General features: G+C 43.7%; 1 long non-coding RNA gene across 1 annotated transcript; it reads left to right on the top strand.

Moving 5' to 3' along the window:
• The first annotated feature begins 2,805 nt into the window (after window positions 1-2,805).
• Window positions 2,806-12,786, top strand: LOC116085112. Its single transcript, XR_004116426.1, has 2 exons — window positions 2,806-2,856; window positions 12,517-12,786. It is a non-coding gene; the product is annotated as an uncharacterized LOC116085112 (long non-coding RNA).
• The last annotated feature ends 268 nt before the right edge of the window (window positions 12,787-13,054 follow it).

Below are 13,054 nucleotides of genomic sequence, written 5' to 3'. Positions count from 1 at the left end.
AGAGAGAGAGAGAGAGAGAGAGAGAGAGAGAGAGAGAGGAAGAGGGAGAATAAATAACCAGGAGTGGACAAAGAGAGAAAGGTCAACTTGCAAAAGCCACAAATAACATTAGACAGGCCCACTGTCTCTATGGGTCTAGAATACCCATAGAATACCTCAGAGTTGCCCCAGCTAGGTATAGACGGTCATCCAAGGTACTGGATGTGGCCATCTTCCAAAAACATTCCTTTTGAGCAGAGGCAGCCTTGGGCAGGTTGGATCATCCTTGGGGATTGGCTGAACCCTAAGGCTGTGTGCTTACTACAGCCCCCTCCCCCCCCCCGTTCCCCTCCATACCGAGTCCCTACTTGAAAGAGTGTATGTAGAAGGTGCACCTAGCTGAAGCCTATCACAGACGTTACCTGCCCTTTGGACAACTGCAGGCACAGGTACCTTATTTCATAGGGAATACTGTTTTAGACATTTCTCCCAGTCCCTGACCTTGGGGAGTTTAGAGTCTACTAGGAAAGACAGCTCATAAATCATGATGATGATGTGAAGGGCAAAGCAATACATAAACAGACAGACACATACCCTGTGGGGGTCTGGCGGGGACCTGGGAGCACCCGGAAGGCCTGGCTGCCTCGGCTTTGGGAAGTCTCCGGAGGCAGGGGAGGTGGCCGCAGAGCCTCCTGGTACATCAGCGGTTCTCGACCGTCCTGATGCTGTTTGCTACCCTTTCATGCAGTGGAGACTCACAACTACAAAATTATTTTGTTGCTACTTCATAACTGTAATTTTGCTACAGTTACGAATCATAATGGAATTATCTGTGTTTTGGGATGATCTTGGGCGAGCCCTGTGAAAGGCCTTTCCACCCCCTAAGGGGTTCCGGCCCACAGTTGAGAGCCACCGTACTGGAAGACTCTGTTCCCTTTTCTCTTTCACTCAGCGTGTCCTCCTTGCTTCAGTCTCTCCCTCCTTGCCAACATCTTTTGTGGGGACATAATCCTCTTGATTTCACTTCTCACTTCTTATCCTGATTTGCTCTACGGTCTCCAGAGCAATTTCTCTCCATCTAAAGAGCTAGTCCCTCAGCCCGTTGTAAGTTAAGCTGTAAAACCTAATTGTTGTGCGACATTTTTGCACATTGACTGTGATTGCACACCTGGCAAATGGCATTTTCAAGGGATCTGTAGACTTAATGGGTTCAGGTTTCAAATATGTACATAATTAAATTTCTGATCTTAATAAAAAGACATTACAGGCTACATGCTAAGTAGAAATAAAACCCCGAAAGGGGAGGGGAGTGAGGACTAGAGTCAGCTAACAAATGTTTTCGGGCGAGATTTCTAATAGGTGATACTGCTAGCCCTCAAAGATTATGTTACAAAATTTACAAAGGGAATATCACCCAAAGATGTCATCTTTGGGACTTAAAATGCTGTGTCCTGAAATTCACAGAGCAAACGGAAAAACGGTTTATGGTGTTCTGACTTCATGACTGGAGGGAAGTAACACAGTGCATTGACAATAATTGGAGGATTGTAAGCCTCCTGCAAGCGCCGGGCACCCTTCCAGGGCTTGAGAGCCTCCAACCCTGGGGGAAGAAGATCAGTGCTAAGCTGGGCGTGCCCAGCCGCAACCTCTTCCCGGGGGGGGGGAGCTTCCCACACACAGTGAGAGCAAGTGCGAACAAACCTCGGCCCCCAGCACACCACCCAGGAACGCTTTCAAGCCCAGCACATTGACAGCACACTGGCGGCATAGTCTTGGCATGTGAAAAATGGAAAGTTCCCGAAGCGCTGCAGTCTCTGCCAAGAAAAGCCTGTGCAGTCAGGGGTTATGGGCTTCTGAGCCCAGAGGGCGTCACAAGGTGGGTGGGGAGGTTATCAAGATCCAACAGTTAATGCCGCCTCCAGTACCTCCCCGCCTCTGAACTGAGGCAAGTCCCATCAGCCTTTGATGCTCTGTGAGAATCTGGAAGCCAAGGCATTCACTCTGGGATGCAGAGTGATCCCTGCTGCCCAGACACCTGCAGCGCTTGGGAGCCGCCCCGGGAAAGATTCATCCTGTCAGTGTCAAGGCAGCTTCCGACCGGTTTGACCTTTGGGATGGAATCCCTTGGCTCTAGAGATGAAATAGAGCCTAAATGCACGGCCCAAAGGTGTGCCAGGGCTCTGTAAATCCGAGAATTACTTCTGGTAGTGAAAGGAGGAGGCAGATCATTAGGTTTCCTGGGTTCTGGCGTGGATCCCTGCTGCCTCTGAGCTCAAAGTCACGCTGGGTGTCCCTGTGAAGACAGCCACGGAACATCAGAAACCAAAAGCAAATCTCATGCCTGCTTCCTGGCAGCTGAAACCGAGGAGAAGAGCTGAATGAGTGCCTGGCTTCCTGTCTAGGTCATGAGGAATGAGGCGGCTTGGTCCCACCCCGGTCCCCAGAACCCGAGATGTTCTCACTGTGATACAACTCAAAACTCGTTTTCGTTGTTTGAAAATAAGCTAGTTATTCAGTTATTCACTGTGCTTGTTGAGTTTTTTTTTTTCACATGTGACCTTCCAGTCAACCATCAGTTGCGTACATGTTCTGTGTCAGCTGGTTAAGAGAAGATTTAAAAGAAAATTACTAGACATAAAATTACCACATAATAAATAAAAGTTTCAAACAAGAATTTGGGGCTAAGGTTTAAGTAATTCACATGGAAAATCAGTTTGTATTTAAAGTGCTTTTCTTGTAAAGAATCCTGAGGCATTACCGCGGTCACCATGTCACAGTGCTCATGGTGAGACTTGCAGGGAAACAGTTTGCAAGAATTCTGAGAGGAGAAAGTAACGGCCGGTGTGTATCAAATGGTGAATGCGTGCTAATGGCACAGTAAGTGGCTTACGTATTCTTTTTTTCTTTTATGAAATAACGGCAGTTATCTTCAAGTGCGAAACCATGCCCAGAGGCGTTGAATGACCTGCTCAGGGGCACACAGCAGAGGATGTTTGGACCCAGAGACCTGGATGTTGCGGTTTTGTCGCCCCCTACAGGCAACAAGGTGCACTTCCTCATCTCGTGTCGCTGCAGTTTAATGAGTAGATTTTTTTTTTAAGAGTTTCTAACCTATTTGTTGAAAACCTCTCCATAGGACATGTTTATGGATTATCAGTTGCTAAGGCAACCGGAACTCTGTATTCTCAGCTCTGTCTTCCAGGGCAAAGGCGGTGTGCTCTTTTCTTCCCCTTGATTATCCTTTACTGATTTCTCTCACTGCTCTCTCCTCTGTTAAGCGGTTAGACTCTTCAGGGACTCAGAGTCTCTGCATCCCTACCACAGATGGTTGTACCATGTATGCTATATGTATTCAATGAATATTTAAATGATTGGGGAAAAATGAACCAGAGAATTGGGTATAAAGCAGGAAAAAAAAAACAAGACAAAGAACTAAACGGAATCAAACACAAGAAGTAAGACTGCATTTCTTGAATACTTACCATGTGCAAAGTGTCGTGATTTATTTAGTTCAGAAATTATTTAGAATGATGCGCTTACCCTTAGAACAAACATGTAAAGTAATGCCGTAACATTTTCTTCTCATTTATAGACGAGGGGATTAAGATGGGATGGGTTAAGCAGATTGCCTGGATCACACAGAGACTAAAGCGTAGCACAGAATCTGAAACTAGGTGTTCTGGCTTCCAAGGCTAGGTTCTTTCATTACCTGTCTTTCTGACTCTTTTAAAGATCATCTGCCTTGTTAAATACTTCCTCTAAGTTCAAAGCAATTTCCTCCTGAGTCTTAGCATACCTTCACTCTGAAGTTCCATGCGGACAACCTGAAAATGCTAATCCTATTAGAATCTAGCAGAGTCTCTGAAGTGTGTGGTTGCTCTGACTTGCCCCTTGAGTGTCCCTCAAAGGCTTTGCTGCCAATCTGGGGCATTAACAGGAGATGGTGAGACCTTGAACAGGTAGAAACCTGTGGGAGAAAGTGTGGTCACTGCCGGCGTCCTCTGGTGGGGAAATTGAGTATTACAGTCTCCTCCTCTTTATACTTCATTCCACCTTCCAGGAGGTAAGCAGCTTAATGCCACATGGTCTCATTATGATGCCACACAGGCCCCGAAGCAACAAAGACAACTGAATTTGTAACAATACCCCTGGAATCCTGAGTCCAAGTAAACGTGTTCCCTGTTAGGCTGGTTATCTCAGCTTTGTGTGATAGCCATGGAAAGTTAACTAGCTCATTGAAGAAAATACAAATTGGTGGCTGGCTGATACCTACACTGATGGTAGCTGGATGGATAAATCGATGCTTAGGTGGACTCGTTAATACCTTGCTTATCTTGTTAATAAAGCAAGGATAATGGCAAGACCAGAGATGAAACATTCACTTGTACTGCAAGGAAGTTATTCTATTTGCTCAAGTAGAAGCATAACATTTTCAAATTTAATTGGTTTTTACAGTAAGCATAGAAGTAAAGTTTATTTTCATCTCCATATGCCTTGAAATGTAATTAAATAGTTTTAAAGATATTTAAAGTACATATTTAGCCACTTAAAATGAAATGACAATTGGATTTAATAATAAAAACCAAAATTTTCATGCAGTAGGTTATCCAAAGGATTTATTGAGAGAGAATTGAAGATAGATCAAAATATCCTGTAATGTGCACTGAATGTTTGTTCTACCTTTTTGTCCTTCTGTAATACTTGAGTGAAGCAATTACCGAGTAAGAATGATGAGCTTGAAACATTGGCTGGAGAATCTATCTGTAATCTCATGATAGGAGAGTATGCAAAAGACATTGTCCCTAATGTTTTGTAAAATGGTAGGAGAAACATTTACATTAATTTGTAAATGCGCATATGCACAAATGTAATTTGTCTCACAAATTACATGACATTCCTCCCCAATAACAATAATGTAGTTCCATAATTCCATATCTGAAACATTATAGACTATGTGTGCTTTAAATTGAGAAATATCAGGACATTGGTAATACATGCTATGAGTAGCATATGGAATAGCACTCATCTTTAATATTAATGTTCCACTTGTGAGAACCAGAGAATAATCGCACTAAACGAGGTAACTAAATTCCATATAAAGTTTTTCATCATATCAGGTGCAGTTTGTCTGCTGAACGGCTTTGCCACAAACTTATTAGCAACTGAATATCCAAATGTCTTGTCTTCAGAATTGCAGATGAAGGTGTGGGGATGTCTTTTTCTTGATTTATTTTATTTTATTTATTTATTTATTTCGCGTACATCGTTAAAGCTGGGAAACTTCAGGGAAATGGAAGCATATCAAACCACATAGAGGAGCTAGCAAATATTCATCCATCTGTTTGTTTGCCCTTAATTCAACCAGTGTGACAAGCTACAGAAAATAAGCCAATTAGACTTGGTGATGCATTTGTAATATGGAGCATCAAAACCGAACGTAGGGATCTTTTTCTAAAAGGCCTGCTCATCTTTTCTCCTTGAGACAGATCTCTTCTTGCTGATACTGGCTCCGTGCAAAAGCAGCATATTTGCTCTCACAGGGCCCCAGTGTCAGCTGAGCACAGAAAAGAAGCAATTCCGTGTGGTCTGATCTGAATTCTACTTATCTAAGGCACCTTCAACGAGCCAGATGAATAGCTTTCTGAGGTTTAAAGAAAGGGATGGCGAGGTGGGGGCAGGGGGACAAACGGTGAAAATGAAGAGAGTGCCACGGGACAGACAGCATTTGTGGGGGAGAGAGAGAGGCAGGAGGATTGGTAGTCAAAGCCAGCCAGCGTGGTCTACATGAGCCCTTGCAGTTGACAAATGCAGTCTGGATACAGGTTGGGAAGCTGTTTTTGTCACTTTCTTTCCCAGCTTCTAATTCTCACTCATCACTGAACTAAAAGACTCAGCGTGTCAGACCGAGAGGACAGGCTTGCCCTCTCTCAGATCACATCGATTTTCCCACTCCTTAGTCGGCCGCCTACCATACTGCTTAACAGGGAAACTCTGCGCCCAGGACCCAGGGCGATGGAAGAAGGTAGGCAGGCTCCTGGGCAAGCCCGGAAAGAGAAGTTTAAAGCAGTGTGAGCAATCTCTTCCCTGCCTTAATGCCTACGGAGTAAGGTGATAAATCACGTCCTTTGATAGCACGGCTAAGTTCAAAGAGGAGACAGAACTATCACTGAGGAAAGAGTGATTCGATGGTCTCCAGTGCGTCAGCATTCGGAAGGCCAGGTTTTGTAATCCCACAGCCCTGGCAGGGTAGGCGCTCAGTGAGCAAGAGCAGTAAGTACCTTCGGGGACTACTGAACTGAAAGGCTGAGTAAAGGCCATTACCAGAGCCGACCCTAAAGAAGCAGGTAAGAGCAAGGCGCATACGCCCAGCACTGGCCACTTAGTCCCCGCCTCCTGACACATGCGCACAGCGGGCCAGCACAGTCACCACTAGTCAAGGGATCCTAACCTGGTTCTACTGCAAACCTCATGGGCTAGCTTCTGACCTGGGTGGCCATGGAGTAAAGCTTTCTCAATAGCTAGAGTTTCTGTACTAATTCCCTGCTTCTCCTGGGGAACCTGTGATAAATTAAAAAAAAAAAAAAAAAATTGACTGTTGCTAGGGCAATAGCATATGATAAAAATCTTCCCTCGACCCAGAAAAACCTCTCCACAGATAGCAGAGACAGAAACAAATCAGTTTAATTAGAGAACAAACATGAAGTCAGGACGTGTCACACACGCGGTAGGCAGTTCACTGAGAAGTGGTAAGCCAATCAAAGGCTGCCTGTTACACAGTTCTCAAAATTAACCACCTGCCCTCAAGTCAAAGGACTAGACAGTACTGGATGACATCTGGTGACTGTTGCTTTGTTTGGTTCAAGCAGAACAAAGACAACCTTTATCTGACAGGTGACAGTTCTGGAGTTTGGAGGCCCCTGTGGTCTTGCAGATACAGCAAGGGTGAGAATACGTGCTTTCTCTCTTGAAAAAGACAGTCCCCAGTCATCAGACTCGACTCACAAGAGACCTATTTAGTTTCAAAGGATGCTCAGACATTTCAGGTAGAGAAAAGAATATTTTTTATTATAGATTTCTAACATAAATGGTCAAGGATAAAGAGAGGGGGAGGGAATCTCACAGCTTATTTTTATTTATTTTTATTTTATTTTATTTTATTTATCCCACATGCATTTATTCAACTGGGCCGTTTAACGTCATAGCAATTTATATTTCTTTAAGTTTCATTCGACTTTGCTTAGGGTTGAACACACATGAAATGTGCTTTAATGCATAAGAATCACAGCGGATAGCAGCAAAGGACTGGGAGGGGCATTAAGGAGAATCTGGCCTTTCACAGTGTGATTATTCTACACACTAAGGAGAGATAACTCACACGTCTAGACCCTCAAGACATCCCTTTCCAAGAACCAAAATAAACTCAGGACGCCCTGCAGACACTTCCCCACCCCTGAACGAATCGATGACCCTCACACATACAAACTGCAAGTCATTTCCACAGAGACTTCAATGGCGACGTAAGTCTGTACTCAAGTCTCGTTTCTGATCCCCAAAGTGCAAGAATCAGGGCTCCCCATCTCTCAGTAGTGTTTCACCTGCAAATAATCCTTCACTTTGTTTGCCAAAGGCAGTTTCTGAATTAAGTCTATTCTGGTGTACTGACATATAACGAAGTGGCACAGACACTGCAGAGAGCACACCTGCATGAACCGTGACACTGGATTAGTCCGTTGCAGGACGCGCCCTCTTGAAGAGCGGCAAAGCTGCTCCCTTAGAGGTGTCAGCCATACCCCTGCCAGTTGGTGAGTGGCGCCTTCTCCGAAGACGACAGTCGTGTGGACCAGGACCTGCTTGTAGGCCCAGAGATCCTTGTGGAATCATCAGTGAACAACTTGTTGGTTGGCACCACAGGAGTCATGTTGTAGGGCCCTAGAGGAGGTCATGATGACGCCCCTCCCCCTCCCCTTCGCCACCTCCAAGGCAGAGAGTAACCCAATCCAAAGGAAATTTCAGCGGCCTCTCAGGCCCAGACTTGCACGTGGCCGAAAGTGTTCGGTCTCTTTTGAATTTCGATCCCAACTCTGAGCCTGGGGTTGCTAGAGTTTAGGACTCTGTTCAAAGTAGTGATTGTTACAAGTCTTCCGGAGGAGATGAAGAAGCTTGCAAACTAAGGGTGGTCCTGGTGCCCCATCACACGCTGGGAGGCAGAGGGGAAGTTGGCAAACGTGCCAGATGGTTCTTTTTTTTTTTGTTCGGGATAGGTTCTTTTCTTGTTCAGGATAGTTCTGATGTCCGTTACCTTTTAAGCCTGAGCTTTTGCTCCCATGGTAAAACACTTCACACTAGAATTGAGCACTCAAATGGTAGGTTCAGCTTTTATAAACAGCTAGGTGTGGAAGAGCATACATCTATAGTGGACTTAATTGAGCATTCAATCAGGGACTCTGAAAATGGAGCATTTTGTTATTCAAAGTATCAGTCGCCATAACTTGTTTTTAACAGGGAGAGTTTATGCTGTCTTTCTTTTCAATTGTCTTCCTACATCTCACTGCTAGGTATTTAGACCCCTGATCTGTATTTTTGTTTTTATTGTTGTTGTTTGTGTGGTGATGGTGATGGTGGTGGTGGTGGTGGTGGTGGTGGTGGAGGTGGTGGTGGTGGAGGTGGTGTGTGTGTGTGTGTGTGTGTGTGTGTGTGTGTGTGTGTGTTTAGTTCTCTGGTAGATTCTAATAGGTTATTCAAAATTGTGATTTGTGAACATGGAAACCAACTGTGAGCTTTGTGGCCTATGCTGAAGATTAGTTAAAAGATGTTCTCAGAATCTGTAGAAAGAAGTGGCAGCTGACCAGGCGGTGGTGGCGCACGCCTTTAATTCCAGCACTTGGGAGGCAGAGGCAGGTGGATTTCTGATTTTGAGGCTAGCCTGGTCTACAGAGTGAGTTCCAGGACAGCCAAGGCAACACAGAGAAACCCTGTCTCAAAAAACAAAAACAAAAACAACAACAACAACAACAACAAACATCTCAGGTGCGTATATATTTTTATGAGATTTATTTGGAATGTGGAATTGTGTCTTATTAAAGTTACAAGCGATGGCTCACCAATCTCCTACATACACGTGAGCTGGGATGCAGCAGTTAGTGGGCCCACGATATGCATGTTTTTTGAGACAGGGTTTCTCTGAGTAGCCCTGAGTAGGCAATTTTTTTCTTTGTCAGCTCTTTTAAAGATTGCTTGTTTTGTCAGGTGAGACCAGTGTCTTAGGGCTTCCTGCTGTGAACAGACACCATGAACGAGGCGAGTCTTATACAAGACAACATGTAATTGGGGCTGCCTTACAGGTTCAGAGGTTCTGTTCTTAATCATCAAGGCGGGAAAATGGCAGCGTGCAGGCAGGCATGGTGCAGGAGAAGCTGAGAGTTCTACATCTTCATCTGAAGGCTGCTAGTGGAAGATTGACTTTCAGGCATCTAGGATGAAGATCTTAAAGCCCACACCCACAGTGACACACCTACTTCCACAGGGCCACACTTTCTTATTTTGCCAGTCCCTGGGCTGAGCATATACAAACCATTACAACCAGGAAGTAGTGGAGGAACCCAGGGAATTCTGTCTTTCCTGTTCTGTGTGAGCATTAAGTTATTTCTTCTCTCTCGTCATAGATGGACTTCCTGTTCCCTAAGTCACATGGCAAAATACTTCCATAACTTCTCAGTCTCCCTTGTTACATATCTATTTGTTTGAAGAGAAACATAGATTAATCTACTAAGTCATTTCCTGAGCCAGTGAGCTATGGATAAAAAAAAATCAGATCATATTCCATACAGTATATTTGAGGATTTCAACCTCTCTAGTCACCGGACTTGGCATTCGCCTCTTTCCTTTCTCATATCATCACCAACTTAAGACCAACAGAAATCCACAATCCTTGAGTCAACTTAGGTTGACAGGTTCAATTCACTGAGCAAGATCACATGCCAAGGAAGGCATGGAATGTCTTATTGACAGGATGCAAGGGGGGACTTAACATGGGTAGTGAGATAGATCTGGGACTTGGGGTTTCTTCAGGTTTGGTGAGCACAAGGAGCAGGAGATGATAACTTTTTTTTTTTTTAACTGCTCAAACTAATATAAATGTATTGGATACCATTGCTGGCAACATCAACCTTGAATGCACACACAGGAGAGCCAGGAGCCAGAGCCCAGTCACAAAGGTAACTTTATTCATGCATTTCCCTCAGTTCATCAACAGTCATTCTCAGAAGTGGTACAGACAGCTCCATGGTGACCTTGAAGCTTTCCCTGTGGGGCCCAGCAGCCATTCTCAGTGAGGTGTGGCCGCACTTTAAATTGTCTGGAGGCCTTGAATGTTCCATGGATTCATGTCTCTGCCACTGCCCTTGAGAGAGGCAGGCTGTGAGGTGGGAGAGCTCTGAGGGCTGACCTGGGAGTCCATGTGTCATCTGCTGAGGGGAAAGGGAAGATGGGGTGGGCCAGCCAGTGTTCTGCAACAGTGCTGAGCCAATGAGAAGGCTCTCAACTGTCACCTTCCACAGCACTGATCCTACATCAACACACTCTGGCATGAGTCAGCCTCTTAGAAGGACTGGCACTTTGTGATCAGCTGAGATCCCTGCTATTGTAAATAATAACTATTAAGAATATGACTTATTGCTAATGATGTTCAAGAGGAAAGAATATATGATGCCAGGATGCACAGAGGTAGTAATAATGAGGTTTGCCTCCAGCACAAGGTGGTAGGGGAGAGAAAGATGGGGAAGACCTGGGAGCCTCGACTGGCTTGTCCAGAAAGGAATGGGCGAGGCAGAGTAAGCAGGATGTGTAGGTTAGGATTAGCCCTCTTGTCTCAGTTCAGCAGACTGCTTGATACAGAGGCAAGCTGCAGAGAACAGAGGGTGCCAGCAATTGTGGAAGTTCAGGCTTTGGAGCATTTAGGATAGAGGGTTAGTACTTCTTAAAGGTTAAGTGGGCTTTAGATTGGCCAGTTCAAAAATAAAAGGCAAACCCAATATGGCCTGCTATTAACCCAGCAATAGTCAGCATTTATTAACAGCAGTTATTAACCCAGCAATTTTCCCTGTCAGTAAATCCTCAGATGTCCAAATATCACACACAGAAACTAGAAGCACAATGAATAGAATAGAATCTGACCACGTGTTGGACAATGTCAATGGCTTAAGAAAAGTGGGTTTCACCCAGCAAGGGAGATTGTGAAGAAGAGGAATGTCTTAAATATGGACCTCAATAATAATGAAGTGATAACATGAAGAGCCAATGGCCTTATTGGTTAGAAAAAAAACATACTTGGTCACTGCTGTGGCTTAAACAATATTCTGTGACTTGATTGCTTAATGGTGTGTAGATATGACTATTAGTTAGCTTGTTTTTATGTTTGGTCTTGGTATCAATGACTGTATCAGGTGATAGCCTCTGTGAAATTATTTATCAGCAGGAAAAACTGGAGTCAGGCAGTTTTGAATACAAAGGGAACAAAGTTTGAAAGATGAAGCTATTTGATTAAATTCACAAAGCCAAGAAGCGACAGAGTCCTCCCTCCCAGCAAGTCTCTACTGCTGTGAATGCTATACTCCTCTAAACACTGCACGGTTAGGAGACAACACCACAGTGCATGCCAGGGTCCTGGAAACGCCAAGCTGAAATAAACACTCCCTTCCTTACCTTGGCTGTGTATTTTATCACAGCAACAGGAAACCTCAGGAAAAACTGTCCCAAAGGAAACAGTGTACACAGCCCAAGACAGTTCCCTTAGGCCCTTCCAATACTGCCGGACAAAAGCTAGCCAGAGAAACTCTGGACAGTAGGTCTCTATCTCCCTCCATATCAACTGCCTGTAAGATTGTCAATACTCAAGCTGAAGGAGAGAGGATAAGAAGAGTTACTGTTTTCATGTCTCTCTGAAAGAAATAAAAATAGTTGTTGTTGTTGTTGTTGTTAGGCTTTTATTCAGCTTCCCATCCCTGTATGAAAACCTGAGATAAATGAACTTTAAAAGATAAAAGGATTATTTGGGCTCAAGGTTTCAGTCCAAGTGTTGTTTGATTCCATTGCTATGGGTCTGTGGCAAGGCAGAACACCATGCCTGGGCCATGAAGAAGAAAGAAGCTGGGAAGTAGAAGAGCCAGGGGTCAAGGATCCAGTGTTCTGTCCACACATGCCTCTAATGGCCTACTTCCTCCAACTACACTCCAGCTCCTCACACTTCTACAGCCTCTCAATAGCCAAGATTTGTGATCCAAACACTTAACATATGGGGGCCATTCCAGATTAAAAGCATAACCATGTATATATATATATATATATATATACATATATATACATACATGGTTGTATATATATATATATATATATATATATATATATATATATATATATACAGAGAGAGAGTTAAAAGGCATCACAATTCTACAAGTGCATTTAAGAGGATCCACAAGGAATCCCACTGCAACACTGGAATATTGTTCTGACAATATAATTTTCTTTTATTTGTGTCCACAGTGCAGCACAGATTCTAATCCAAAAGTGAAAGTATCAACACTTGAACCCAGAAAATCCCAACAGAAAAAGAGGATGTGACTCTGACATCCTAAGAACTGTTCCCATGAAGACTTCAAGGATTAAGTCCCAAGAAGTTGGTATAAATTGTACAAAAGGGAACAATTTCTGCTAAATATATTTGGTTTCAGACAAGGAGCTTATTTGTAACATATGGCATATATTTTTTGTGTCTGTATATGATGCATTAATTAAATTAATTCATGGAAGAAATCACTTTAGGAGATGACTAAATCTTTAACCTAGCCAGCCCAAGATCTATTTCTACCCATGTATCCTCAGATCCCCTCAGCTTATTACCAGAAAGATAAGGACTTTTGCAAAGTTTTAAAGGGATGCAAAGAAGGTCAATAGGGACTACTGTATATAACAGTTATTTCTTATGATACACTGATTTCAGGAAACATTAATGAAGCTCATGTGAAAATTGAATGCTTCATAAAAAATGACTATAAGAAGGAAGGGCAAGCCAGTCTAAATA

This window comes from Mastomys coucha, unplaced genomic scaffold (genome assembly GCF_008632895.1).
Source record: "Mastomys coucha isolate ucsf_1 unplaced genomic scaffold, UCSF_Mcou_1 pScaffold9, whole genome shotgun sequence".
NCBI lineage: Eukaryota > Metazoa > Chordata > Mammalia > Rodentia > Muridae > Mastomys > Mastomys coucha.
Note: the sequence above shows the minus strand (reverse complement) of the source record. Positions and strands in the feature narration are given on the sequence as shown.